Here is a 15857-nt window from a genome sequence, read left to right on the forward strand (position 1 = left end):
ACTGCTAGATCCAAGGTTATTGTTGGTATGTAGCGCAGCCTGTACTGCGGCTATGTTTGAAGCTAGAAAAGTACGGAATTCCTCTTCATTCATATTCACGGTGTGTCGAGTAGTCGGTGCCATTTCCTTCAAAATAGTCAAATGGAACAAGTTAATCATACAGAATATTAAGAGTAGTTAATAGTATTTCGTAGCATAATATGAACTCATTTATAAAAGCTTTTTCTTCATATTAGCGTTTTATAAGTTTAAATTCGGGTAGTACCTACCCGTTAAGTTCATACTTAGTAGCTAATATACAATTCAACTACTACAATTCTATATGAAAAACTGATTATAATAATATTTCGCGTTCAAACTTTTACACAATATTTTACAAACTTACAATACCGCTTATTTACATATATCATGAAATATAGCACACAATAAATTTGATACAAGATGGTTGTGAAGATAATTCTAGCTAGTACACAAGTCGTTCAGCAAAGGCAATAAAGACACGTAATTCATACGTCCATAAACAAGTCATGCATTCTGGTTTTACTAGGATTACTTCCCATCCTTGGTCTTGTGGAACATAACCGTTATGGCCATTGATAAGACAGCGTGTTGTAACGTCGTCAAAGGGACGAGGTTTACGTAATGTCCAACAGTCCCGTAACAATCTAAAAACCTCATTTCTTACCCCAATTACCGACTCCGTCACTTGTGGAAACGTTTTGTTTAATAGTTGTAGCCCGATGTTCTTGTTCTCACTTTGGTGAGAAGCGAACATTACTAATCCGTAAGCATAACATGCTTCTTTATGTTGCATGTTAGCCGCTTTTTCTAAATCATGAAGTCCAATATTCGGATATATTGAGTCAAAATAATTTCTTAACCCATTGCGTAAAATAGCATTTGGGTTCCCCGCAATATATGCGTCAAAGTAAACACATCGTAACTTATGGATTTCCCAATGTGATATCCCCCATCTTTCGAACGAAAGCCTTTTATAAACCAAGGCATTCTTGGAACGTTCTTCGAATGTCTTACAAACTGATCTCGCCTTAAATAGTTGTGCCGAAGAATTCTGACCGACTCTAGACAAGATTTCATCAATCATGTCTCCGAGTAGGTCTCTTAAAATATTGGGTTGTCTATCCATTTTGTGTTTTTATACTGTAAAATAGACAAGAGTTAGATTCATAAAAAAAAATACTTATTAATACAAGCAATTTTTACATATATCATAAAGCATAAGCACACTATATTACATATATTACACCACACGAATACAACTATCTTATTCCGACTCGCTTGTTTCTTCTTCTTCGGTTTTGGTTCGTTTTGCCAAGTTTCTAGGGATATATGATGTTCCCCTAATACGAGCCGTCGTTTTCCACATTGGTTTAGAAAAACCTGGTGGTTTAGAGGTTCCCGGGTCATTGTTACAACTTAAGGACTTCGGGGGTTAACGATACATATAAACTTCATCGGGGTTGGAATTAGATTTCTCTATTTTTATGCCCTTTCCCTTATTATTTTCTTTTGCCTTTTTAAATTCAGTTGGGGTAATTTCTATAACATCATCGGAATTCTCGTCGGAATCCGATTCATCGGAGAATTGGTAATCCTCCCAATATTTTGCTTCCTTGGTGGAAACACCATTGACCATAATTAACCTTGGTCGGTTGGTTGAGGATTTTCTTTTACTTAACCGTTTTATTATTTCCCCCACCGGTTCTATTTCTTCATCCGGTTCCGATTCTTCTTCCGGTTCCGATTCTTCTTCCGGTTCTGACTCTTCTTCCGGTTCCTCTTCGGGAACTTGTGAATCAGTCCACGAATCATTCCAATTTACATTTGACTCTTCATTATTATTAGGTGAGTCAATGGGACTTGTTCTAGAGGTAGACATCTATCACATAATATCAAACGCGTTAAGAGATTAATATATCACATAATATTCACATGTTAAAAATATATAGTTTCCAACAAAATTTTTTAAGCAATCATTTTTCAAGTAAAGACGGTCGAAGTCCAGACTCACTAATGCATCCTAACAAACTCGATAAGACACACTAATGCAAAATTTTGGTTCTCTAAGACCAACGCTCGGATACCAACTGAAATGTCCCGTTCTTATTGATTAAAAACGTTCTATATTAATTGATTTCGTTGCGAGGTTTTGACCTCTATATGAGACGTTTTTCAAAGACTGCATTCATTTTTAAAACAAACCATAACCTTTATTTCATAGATAAAGGTTTTAAAAAGCTTTACGTAGATTATCAAATAATGATAATCTAAAATATCCTGTTTACACACGACCATTACATAATGGTTTACAATACAAATATGTTACAACAAAATAAGTTTCTTGAATGCAGTTTTTACACAATATCATACAAGCATGGACTCCAAATCTCGTCCTTATTTAAGTATGCGACAGCGGAAGCTCTTAATAATCACCTGAGAATAAACATGCTTAAAACGTCAACAAAAATGTTGGTGAGTTATAGGTTTAACCTATATATATCAAATCATAATAATAGACCACAAGATTTCATATTTCAATACACATCCCATACATAGAGATAAAAATTATTCATATGGTGAACACCTGGTAACCGACATTAACAAGATGCATATATAAGAATATCCCCATCATTCCGGGACACCCTTCGGATATGATATAAATTTCGAAGTACTAAAGCATCCGGTACTTTGGATGAGGTTTGTTAGGCCCAATAGATCTATCTTTAGGATTCGCGTCAATTAGGGTGTCTGTTCCCTAATTCTTAGATTACCAGACTTAATAAAAAGGGGCATATTCGATTTCGATAATTCAACCATAGAATGTAGTTTCACGTACTTGTGTCTATTTTGTAAATCATTTATAAAACCTGCATGTATTCTCATCCCAAAAATATTAGATTTTAAAAGTGGGACTATAACTCACTTTCACATATTTTTACTTCGTCGGGAAGTAAGACTTGGCCATTGGTTGATTCACGAACCTATAACAATATATACATATATATCAAAGTATGTTCAAAATATATTTACAACACTTTTAATATATTTTGATGTTTTAAGTTTATTAAGTCAGCTGTCCTCGTTAGTAACCTACAACTAGTTGTCCACAGTTAGATGTACAGAAATAAATCGATAAATATTATCTTGAATCAATCCACGACCCAGTGTATACGTATCTCAGTATTGATCACAACTCAAACTATATATATTTTGGAATCAACCTCAACCCTGTATAGCTAACTCCAACATTCACATATAGAGTGTCTGTGATTGTTCCGAAATATATATAGATGTGTCGACATGATAGGTCGAAACATTGTATACGTGTCTATGGTATCTCAAGATTACATAATATACAATACAAGTTGATTAAGTTATGGTTGGAATAGATTTGTTACCAATTTTCACGTAGCTAAAATGAGAAAAATTATCCAATCTTGTTTTACCCATAACTTCTTCATTTTAAATCCGTTTTGAGTGAATCAAATTGCTATGGTTTCATATTGAACTCTATTTTATGAATCTAAACAGAAAAAGTATAGGTTTATAGTCGGAAAAATAAGTTACAAGTCGTTTTTGTAAAGGTAGTCATTTCAGTCGAAAGAACGACGTCTAGATGACCATTTTAGAAAACATACTTCCACTTTGAGTTTAACCATAATTTTTGGATATAGTTTCATGTTCATAATAAAAATCATTTTCTCAGAATAACAACTTTTAAATCAAAGTTTATCATAGTTTTTAATTAACTAACCCAAAACAGCCCGCGGTGTTACTACGACGGCGTAAATCCGGTTTTACGGTGTTTTTCGTGTTTCCAGGTTTTAAATCATTAAGTTAGCATATCATATAGATATAGAACATGTGTTTAGTTATTTTAATAGTCAAGTTAGAAGGATTAACTTTTGTTTGCGAACAAGTTTAGAATTAACTAAACTATGTTCTAGTGATTACAAGTTTAAACCTTCGAATAAGATAGCTTTATATGTATGAATCGAATGATGCTATGAACATCATTACTACCTTAAGTTCCTTGGATAAACCTACTGGAAAAGAGAAAAATGGATCTAGCTTCAACGGATCCTTGGATGGCTCGAAGTTCTTGAAGCAGAATCATGACACGAAAACAAGTTCAAGTAAGATCATCACTTGAAATAAGATTGTTATAGTTATAGAAATTGAACCAAAGTTTGAATATGATTATTACCTTGTATTAGAATGATAACCTACTGTAAGAAACAAAGATTTCTTGAGGTTGGATGATCACCTTACAAGATTGGAAGTGAGCTAGCAAACTTGAAAGTATTCTTGATTTTATGTAACTAGAACTTGTAGAATATATGAAGAACACTTAGAACTTGAAGATAGAACTTGAGAGAGATCAATTAGATGAAGAAAATTGAAGAATTAAAGTGTTTGTAGGTGTTTTTGGTCGTTGGTGTATGGATTAGATATAAAGGATATGTAATTTTATTTTCATGTAAATAAGTCATGAATGATTACTCATATTTTTGTAATTTTATGAGATATTTCATTCTAGTTGCCAAATGATGGTTCCCACATGTGTTAGGTGACTCACATGGGCTGCTAAGAGCTGATCATTGGAGTGTATATACCAATAGTACATACATCTAAAAGCTGTGTATTGTACGAGTACGAATACGGGTGCATACGAGTAGAATTGTTGATGAAACTGAACGAGGATGTAATTGTAAGCATTTTTGTTAAGTAGAAGTATTTTGATAAGTGTATTAAAGTCTTTCAAAAGTGTATAAATACATATTAAAACACTACATGTATATACATTTTAACTGAGTCGTTAAGTCATCGTTAGTCGTTACATGTAAGTGTTGTTTTGAAACCTTTAGGTTAACGATCTTGTTAAATGTTGTTAACCCAATGTTTATAATATCAAATGAGATTTTAAATTATTATATTATCATGATATTATCATGTATGAATATCTCTTAATATGATATATATACATTAAATGTCTTTACAACGATAATCGTTACATATATGTCTCGTTTAAAAATCATTAAGTTAGTAGTCTTGTTTTTACATATGTAGTTCATTGTTAATATACTTAATGATATGTTTACTTATCATAGTATCATGTTAACTATATATATATCCATATATATGTCATCATATAGTTTTTACAAGTTTTAACGTTCGTGAATCACCGGTCAACTTGGGTGGCCAATTGTCTATATGAAACATATTTCAATTAATCAAGTCTTAACAAGTTTGATTGCTTAACATGTTGGAAACATTTAATCATGTAAATATCAATCTCAATTAATATATATAAACATGGAAAAGTTCGGGTCACTACAATATGAACCAAATGCCAATAGTTAGCACACATTAAGTGACTATATATCAAGGGTTTTAAGACCTGGAATTGTAGCATATCAAGGGTTTTAAGTGACTGCATACATTAGTTTGCATACACATTTTTACTACCCTCCAATTTTAGCAGAAAGTTCAATCTGCAAAAAGTCATGCCGATAACTAATACATAAGCGCACAATGCAATTAATGGACACAAATTATATCAACCAAGTATCAACATATTTCTTTCAGTAAAAACACTAAAAGCCAGGCAATCAATAAATACATAAGCATATAAAGCAAGTAATTGACACAAATTATATCAACCAAAATTACAACTAATTTCTTTCAATGGCAACACTAAAAGCAAATAGCACTATGCAACTACTACGTAGTAATCATTTTTGCTGTTAAAAAAAAGTAGTAATCAAATTTAAACAACAACAAATTATTATAAATAACTTTAATGACAATCAACAACAACGTACGTTGGTAAATTTATGCATTTACTTCAAATTCTTGGTCCTAACATTCTTTAAATTTACATCTCGCTTGTACAGCATAACAAATCACAAATAAGTCCCCCCGATGGTGAAAGACAAAGAACTAAATAAAGTTGAATATAAATGAAACTCAAACACCTACATGTAACATTAACTGAGACGGGCACAAACAATATATCCATAGTATAAACACCAGACGTCTCAGAAGCGGAAGTACTTTGCACACGAAATCTAGTGACACAACCATCATTTCTAACACATGCCTTCTTAACATGCACTTGTTGTATTCCTGATGAGCTTACACAACTATCACCACATACATCAGCAGAAATGGATTGTAAAAAAGCCTTTGCATACTTGTTTTATCTTTTCTTAGGAGGTATTATAAGATAAACAAAAACCGAGCTACATTTTACTCGAATCCAAAAAGCAAAAACAGATGATAAACTACTTACAATAACTATATAAACACGAAGAATGGCATAAAATCACATATTAGCAACAACACAATATGCTAACAAAAGGGAGGGGGGGGGGGGGGGGGGGGGAATTAAAAGTATAACAATAGAAAGTAAAAACATTGAACATAGTAACTGATAGGTAAAAGTAACATATAATTGAGAATAGAACCCATAAATTATGTATTTCAAATTCAAACAAAATCGAAAATTAGTCAAGCCATTAAGTTTGAATATGAATGCTTGATTAAAGCAAGTTAATTAGTTCACCACAACCACTGTTTCATTACCAGAAAACATAAAGTCATGTTCTGGACGAATAAATCAGCGATGCGGCATAGAATTATTTAGATGATTATTGCAACTTAGCAGCAAGCTTTTACCAAACTTAAAACATGTATAATCCAATTTAAAATGAATCATACAGTTATAGTTCAAAGAAGAAAATTGAATTGTACAATTTATGTTACCGTCAACAGATAAAATCCAAAGAAAATATGAAGAAGACAACACAAATGGTAACACAATTTGAAAATGGCGACGAAAATTCTAAAATCGACCTCCAAATTCCACCCAAAAACTGGAAAAAGAAATAGAACCATACCTAAAAGTGAAATTTTTGAACTTTTTACAATCATTAGCTAAATATATCACAATTATAAAATTCCATATGGAACTATCATGCTAACTGCAGTAAAGTATATAATTAAAGAGAGGAACATAGTAGTAGTACCAGTAATCACCATGGGGTTTCTTGAGCTATAAATAAGCAATCAGTTGAACACGGAAAAGAAATACTGAATCTCCATTTGATTTTGAACAATTAAAACATCCGCGTCATACATCTGGTGGAACCGATGAACATCAACAACTAAATCAGTTGAACATGGATAAGGGTGAAAACAAACTATAACAACCCTAAATCGTCCGCTTAATCACTCAAAACGATCAAATTATCAAGTGAAAACTCTTCAATCGTTGCTCATCAAATGGTTACAACCCTAAATCGTCCTTTTATTATGCGATCGCATGGAAATCGTGGCGAGGAGGATGGAGGGATGAAGATGGAGCGATGAAGATTGTGGTGGCGTTGGTGGCGGCAGTGTTGCTTTCGGCGGTGATGCTGGGGCGGTGGTCGCGGTTGGTGGTGGTGGAGGTGAGTAATTTGGGGAAATTGAGGAAGGTGGTATTAGTGGCGCAAAAAAAGAAGAGGGATGAGGTTTGATGTCGTTTTGGGGCTATCAAACGACCAAGAACGGAAGGAGTTTTAGTATATAAGAAAATGTTACATACATAAGTTCACTTATTTTGATTAATACTACATAAGTTCACAGGCAATTCACCCGGTAGCGGGTCTGGCGCTCAGCAGGCTCGTTCCCCCAGGTTTACCCTCTGCGGGGGAGTCCAAAGGATTCGTTCGTAGGGGGGTTCCAGATTCACCAAAAAAAAAAAAAAAAAAAAAAAAATTTTTTTTAGTATTACTAAGTTTATTATTATTATTATTATATGAAAAACTTTTATATATAAAAAGTCCACTTTTATTTATTGAACATGTCCCATAAAATTAACTATAAGTCACTCAAAGATCTTTTTACTTAATCGGTTCACCTACCCATGCCTATGGTGTGAGCCATTTGGTGTAGCCGTGAAAGTTGCTTCACGGATCTTTTAGTTTTCCTTTTAGTCATTTTACACACATAAGTTTTATCTCCAGCTATCACACCGAACTTATTAAAAATAATAAAATTCAGTTTTGAGCTTCACAAAATAAGCTCTAGCTCTAACTACGGCTATAAGCTCGAGCTACTATCGTCCAAACATAACCCTATTATATATTTTTGAGTGTTTTTTCTAGTTTTATATAAACTAGTCTGTATTAAATAAAGAAGTGCTTAAATTATAAAATGGCAATTCGATACGCCCTATGAATATAACTTGTATTTGTACGGTTTCTCTGCAATTCCAAACCGAGATCAGATAAATTAAATTTTGTGATTTTTAAAGTGAATATTTATATTAGGAGAGAAATTTATATAAAATATCTCAATATTTTATTTAGTATGGGCTTGTTGGGATGACTTTGGGTATGTTTAGGAGCGAGTTTTTTGAAGTTTTTTGAGCGTTTAGCTTTTAGTTTTTAAGAAAAAGTTTCTGTAAATTAAATAGCTCTGTTTGACTCAACCAACGTAAAAGCTCTTAATGGGTTGAAAAGGCTAGAAAACAAAACGCTAGATGATGTAGCGTTTGAAATTAAAAAGAGCTTTTGCTATTTTGATTACTTAAATACCCTTATAAAATATTAGGAATTTATCTTACGTAAATCAAACAGATATTGAAAGCATCCACTAGTACTCACATTTTGATGCTATAAAATATATTATTTTCATTTTGTACCATCATCTATATTTGTATATATTAAATATATTATTTTTATTTTGTAGCGTCATCTATATTGTACGTAGTTTTTATGTTACAATACGTAACATGTTCATGCATATTTTTTTCAAGGGAAAACCTACACACGGACATCAATGCGAAAGGGTTTTTTTAGGCGTCAACGTCGTTGATCTCCGGTCCGGTTACCGTGAATAACCCGTACCCGAGATGATGATCTCGGGAGGGTGGCCAACGAATTGCCCGCCGGTCGATAGTCGGACCCTATCGACGGCAAAGGGAGAAAAAACCCTACAAGACCCGTAGGTAAAAACCCTAGAGTTGCGATCGTGAAGATGATCGTGGAGAAGATCCGGCGATAACTGCGGTGTGTGTTGCGGACTTGCGGTGGCGGCATTGCGGTGTGATCGAATGATCGTATGAGGTGGTGCTTTCATTGAGAGAGTAAGAGTTGTATGCGATTGGGAGATTGTGAACTTGATGTAGATTTTGCCCCATATTTATAGATGAGAATTAGGGTTAATTGACTTGGGGCCCAAGTTAATTGTGTAGACCCTAATTGGGCTAAACCCTACGTCATCAAGTCCCCCAAGTTCGGTATGATATTTTTGTCAAGTATCGTATCGAACTTCTCATTATGCTGCGGAAAATAAGTTTACATGAGCCTGCGCAAACAACTGTGCGTAAACCCGCGAACAGATGCGCAAAGAACCGCATGCAGAGTGCGCAGGGAAACCGCGTGAACTACCATGCGTAAAACCGCATGAAAATTGCGTCTAAAGTCGCGGACAACTGTGCGCAAAGTGTGCGTAACCTGGACAAAAGCGCGTGGACAGTTGCGCAAGCGCGCGAACATCTGCTCTAAATATTCATCTCTAAATATTCATGTACTTAAACCGCATATAACGAATTAAAAGCTCAATAAGAAAAGACAAACCTTCTCAAACCGAACGATAGACGGTAGAAATACGAGACATAATGCATCGGGTCCCATGGATGGCGCCAAATGTTCGTGCATATTTTTTCCAAGGGAAAATCTACACACGGACATCAATGCGAAAGGGTTTTTTTAGGCGTCAACGTCGTTGATCTCCGGTCCAGTTACCGTGAATAACCCGTACCCGAGATGATGATCTCGGGAGGGTGGCCAACGAATTGCCCGCCGGTCGATAGTCGGACCCTATCGACGGCAAAAGGGAGAAAAAACCCTACAAGACCCGTAGGTAAAAACCCTAGAGTTGCGATTGTGAAGATGATCGTGGAGAAGATCCGGCGATAACTGCGGTGTGCGTTGCGGACTTGCGGTGGCGGCGTTGCGGTGTGATCGAATGATCGTATGAGGTGGTGCTTTCATTGAGAGAGTAAGAGTTGTATGCGATTGGGAGATTGTGAACTTGATGCAGATTTTGCCCCATATTTATAGATGGGAATTAGGGTTAATTGACTTGGGGCCCAAGTTAATTGTGTAGACCCTAATTGGGCTAAACCCTACGTCATCATAACAATATTATACTGAGTATATGTTTTCGTCATTAGTAGTATTATATATGTTTTCGGTTATTTGGTAATGACTATGTTTTATTAAACTAAAATAATGATATTTAAGTATTTTTTTCTAGTGTTCATTTTTGTCATTTTACTTAATTTATAACAGCTCCAGCTACTTTGCCAAACAATTAAATTCAGCTAAACGCCTGCAGTTAAACGCTTGCAGCTTCCAGCTAGGTTTGCCAAACATACCTTTTGTGGTAGTAGAGGTTGGTGTTAGTTCTGATAAAAGGATGGGAACTATGATATTTGCTTTCGATCGATAGGAACAAACGAAAGATCAAGGAAAAAGGGTATTACTGGAATTACACTATTAATAATCCATATACAGTGAAACCTCTATAAATTAATAATGTTGGGACCGGGATATTTTATTAATTTAGTGAGATATTATTATATCGATAAATTAATAAATTATCAATTTAAAAAAATTGGCTTATATTTGTGAGCAAGTCTCAAATTAATGTATCGGCCTTCAAAATTATCATGTGCGTTCACTTTATCTATTTGAATAAAACATAAACAGGGACCTTTAAAATTCTCATGTATGTACATTCACACATTAATGAACTTGTCAAGTTCAACGTATATTGAGATTTCAAAAAAAAAAATAGTAATTATTAATTTATAGTTTTGTGTGGACCAATATATTTATATTGAGATTTCAAAAAAATTATTATCTTATTATTTTATCGATTGGGGTCTAAATTTAAACTGGTCCCAAGTTGGGACCGGATAAATTATTAATTTTATCGAGGTTATTAATTTATCGAGTATTAAATTACAGAGGTTTTACTGTATATCCCATCAAAAGTTTTTCTTTATACATTTTACAAAATAAATGTTTGTTTTATGACGTATATGATATATCAGTGCAAAATAAATGAGTGGATTTTGACTTCTTTCAAGAATAAGTTACACTACATTCATACTTACATGACGATGCACACAAAAATCATTTTAAAACGTAACTAGTAATTTAAAACAAATCATGAGATATACCCATATTAATCAAAACTTTAAGGTAGTGCTATAAAATAAAATCATAGGACCAACTTAATTCTAACATATTAAATATATAGATAGGTAGTATGTAAACGTCTAAACCAACCGAACATTCAACAAATAATTGTAAAACATTCAACGAAAAACTCCGTTGTAAAAACGATAAAAATACTCAATCTGTTATAATTCAGTAGGCTTATAACTACCTTTAGTGGTTTGATTCTTGATGTTATAATTCAGTAGGCTTATAACTACCTTTAGTGGTTTGATTCTTGATGTTATAATTCAGTAGGCTTATAACTACCTTTAGTGATTTGATTCTTGATTTAGAATACTAATAATGAAGTGTAAGAACAAAGATGATAATGGAGAGAAAGAAAGAAACACTTTGTAAGTGTGAGAAATGGTGCAAGTTTAATGCTTGCATTCATGAGTATTTATAGCCTAAAATCTCAATATAAAAATACATACTTTGTGTACCAAAATTGACTATATATATACACCAAAATTGACTATCCATATCTATATTATTATTATTATTATAACACTCCCCCTTGGATAGCAATTTTATTTTGTTGAAGATCAACTATAAATTACTGCCTCGTTAAAAACCTTGCTAAAGAAAACCCAGTGGGAAAAAACTTTAGCTAAGGGAAAAAGAGTGCAGCATGGAGTTGACTCCCCCTCAAGTAGACATCGCTTCAGCTGTTACATCTTTTGAACATGTCTCATGCCAATGTTATGAACGTGTGTTCTGAAAATAGCAGTTGGAAGTGCTTTCGTGAAAAGATCAGCAGAGTTTTTGCTAGATTGCACATATCTCATTTCAATCTGGTTGTCCTTAATGAGATTTTGAGTGTATGAGAAGAATCTAGGTGGTATGTGTTTTGTTCGGTCACTTTTGATATACCCTTCTTTCATCTGTGCTATGCAAGCTGCATTATCTTCAAAGATAGTTGTTGGACTTTTATCGCGTTCTAGTCCACAAGAATCAGTAATGAGTTGTGTCATTGATCTCAACCAAAAACATTCTCGAGTAGCTTCATGTAATGCAATCACTTCGGCATGATTTGACGATGTAGCAACAAGTGTTTGTTTTTGAGAACGCCATGATATTGCAGTACCTCCATTTAGGAATACATATCCAGTTTGAGATTTAGCTTTATGTGGATCAGATAAATAACCTGCATCTGCATAACCAACCAAATCTTGTTTTGATTCGTTAGAATAAAATAATCCTAAATCAGTAGTTCCTCGAAGGTATCGAAATATGTGTTTGATCCCATTCCAGTGTCTTTTGGTAGGAGCAGAGCTGAACCTTGCCAACAAATTAACTGCAAAAGAAATGTCAGGTCTTGTACAATTTGTAAGATACATAAGAGCTCCAATTGCACTAAGATATGGTACTTCTGGTCCAAGAATGTCTTCTTGATCTTCACATGGACGAAATGGATCAGCTTCAACATTGAGTGATCTAACAACCATAGGAGTATTTAATGGTTTTGCCTTGTCCATATTGAAACGTTTCAAAATCTTTTCAGTATATGTTGTTTGATGTACAAGTAAACCATTAGGCATATGCTCAATTTGTAAACCAAGGCAATACTTGGTTTTTCCGAGATCTTTCATTTCAAATTCTTTCTTTAGAAGTTGAATGGCTTCATGGATCTCTTTATTTGTACCTATGATGTTAAGATCATCAACATAAACAGCTATGATCACATATCCGGATGTTGTTTTCTTAATGAAAACACAAGGGCAAGTAAGATTATTTGTATACCCTTTGCTTATCAAGTAATCACTTAATCGGTTATACCACATACTTCCCGATTGTTTTAACCCATATAAAGATCTTATGTAATTTAATCGAATACATTTCTTTGGGTTTTGCATTTGATGCTTCTGGTACCTTAAATCCTTCAGGTATCTTCATATATATATCACTATCAAGTGATCCATATAGATAAGCAGTCACAACATCCATGAGATGCATTTCTAAATTTTTAGAAACTGCCAGACTGATTAAGTACCTAAAAGTAATTGCATCCATAACAGGAGAATAAGTTTCTTCATAATCAATTCCCGGTCTTTGAGAAAAACCTTGAGCTACAAGTCTAGCTTTATACCTTGTAACTTCATTTTTCTCATTTCTTTTTCGGACAAAAATCCATCTGTATCCTACAGGTTTCACATCTTTAGGAGTGAGAATGATGGATCCGAAAACTTTTCTTTTATTGAGTGATTCTAATTCAGCTCGTATTGCTTCTTTCCATTGAGCCCAATCATGTCTATTTTGACATTCAACCATAGATGTTGGTTCTGGATCATCATCATTATTCATGATGTCATATGCAACATTAAATGAAAATTTCTCATCAAGATTTTTCATTTCATTTCGGTTCCATAATATTTTTGAATATGCATAATTGATTGCAATTTCTGTATTGACATCATCAATCTCCTCTGCAGTAGGAGTACTGATTTGTGGTTCTTCTTGAACACTTTCTTTTACTTCATTATCAGCTGATTTTCTTTTTCGAGGATTTTTATCCTTTGAACCGATTGGTCTTCCACGTTTCTGACGTGGCAAAGATTCATGAGTGACGTTATTGCCAGCTTTTGGAATTTCAATTCGAGCTGGAGTATTTACTGCTGGTATATATGATTTTGTCACCGTTTTTGTATCTGTAAATGCATCAGGCAATTGATTTGCAAGTTCTTGTATATGCATTATCTTTTGAACTTCTGTCTCGCATTCTTTTGTGCGAGGATCAAGATACTTTAATTGAGGTTCACACCATGAAACATCATTTTCTTTATTTTTCATTTCTCCCCCTAATCTAGGGAACAATGTTTCATTAAAATGACAATCAGCAAAACGTGCTGTAAAAACGTCACCTGTCATAGGTTCAATATACCTTAATATTGAAGATGTTTCATATCCAACATATATTCCCAACCTCCTTTGAGGACCCATTTTTGTACGTTGTGGTGTCGCAATTGGAACATACACTGCACAACCAAATGTTCTAAGATGGGAAATATTTGGCTCTTGACCAAAAGCAAGTTGTAGGGGGGAATATTTATGACTTGCACTTGGTCTGATGCGAATCAATGCAGCAGCATGTAAAATTGCATGACCCCATATAGATACAGGGAGTTTTGTTCTCATTATCAATGGTCTAGCGATTAACTGTAAACGTTTAATCAATGACTCGGCTAAACCATTTTGTGTATGCACATGAGCAACAGAATGTTCAACAACAATTCCTATAGACATGCAATAGTCATTAAATGCTTGGGATGTAAATTCACCAGCATTATCAAGTCTCACCCTTTTAATGGTGTAATCAGGAAAATGAGCTCTCAATTTAATAATTTGGGCAAGAAATTTTGCAAATGCCACATTACGGCTTGATAACAGACAAACATGAGACCATCTGCTAGATGCGTCTATTAGAACCATGAAATATCTAAATGGTCCACATGGTGGATGAATTGGTCCACATATATCACCTTGAATTCTTTCAAGAAACATTGGTGATTCTTTCTCAACCTTAAGTGGTGAGGGTCTAGTTATCAATTTTCCAAGAGAGCAAGATGTACATGGAACCATTGTATCATGATGGATTTTTCTATCCTTTAGTGGATGTCCATGAGTACATTCAATAATCCTTTTCATCATTGTTGATCCTGGATGGCCTAATCTGTTATGCCATAAACTGAATACACCAGGATCAATATATTTTTCGTTAACTACCATATGTATTTCTGGTACATTTATATGTGTATAATGTAATCCAGAACTAAGTCTTGGCAGTTTTTCAACCACATGACTCTTGTCAGTGATACTTAAATATTTCTCATTTTCTGTTGTCACTGACTGATAATCATACCCGTTAAGGTATATGTCGGAGAAACTCAATAAATTTCTGCTTGACTTGGGAGAAAATAAGGCATCATTTATTAAAAATTTTGTACTATTTGGTAGTATGAAATTTGCCTTTCCTATCCCTTTTATCAAGTTAGCAGGTCCTGATATTGTATGTATAGTTCCTTCCGTTGGTTTTAGATCAATAAAATATTTCTCGGATTTAAGTATAGTGTGTGTAGTTCCACTGTCTGCTATACAGAGATCTCCACCACTTGATTGATGTTGTATTCCAGCAAAATTCATATTGAACTTCATATATAAGAAATAAATAGTGAGTACATTAATATTACACAATATTTTAAACGCAAATAGATAGTACTGAAACATTTAGCAAACATAATGACAAAGACAGACGATATTAAATCGTTTATTTTTCAAAAGACACACAACTTAAACATTCAAGAAATCTTCATATAAATCAGATGGTTTCTCAGTGACTGTTGGATCAATATTATCCACAAAATTTACTTCCTTTTCTTTACCTTTCAGCGAATCCTGATACATCTTAACAAGATGTTTAGATGTTCGGCAAGTATTAGCCCAGTGGCCCATTCTACCACATCTGTAGCAAGATTCTTCAGAATTTTTAGAAGAATTTTCTTCAACATCTTGTTTAATGGGCTTGTTTTGTGGTTGATATTTATATTTTCGTGGATT

The 15857-nt window shown here is 33.9% G+C and overlaps 1 long non-coding RNA gene across 2 annotated transcripts in view; it reads right to left on the reverse strand.

Annotated features, from left to right (window-relative positions):
• Positions 1-7585, reverse strand: part of LOC139872280 (uncharacterized) — a 35087-nt gene extending 27502 nt beyond the window's left edge. For both annotated transcript variants that reach the window (XR_011766999.1, XR_011766998.1), the window contains exon 1: positions 7053-7585. This is a non-coding gene — a long non-coding RNA (uncharacterized lncRNA). The remainder of the gene's footprint in view (positions 1-7052) is intronic.
• Between the last annotated feature and the right edge of the window lie 8272 nt (positions 7586-15857).

Source organism: Rutidosis leptorrhynchoides, chromosome 10 (genome assembly GCF_046630445.1).
Source record: "Rutidosis leptorrhynchoides isolate AG116_Rl617_1_P2 chromosome 10, CSIRO_AGI_Rlap_v1, whole genome shotgun sequence".
Taxonomy (NCBI): domain Eukaryota; kingdom Viridiplantae; phylum Streptophyta; class Magnoliopsida; order Asterales; family Asteraceae; genus Rutidosis; species Rutidosis leptorrhynchoides.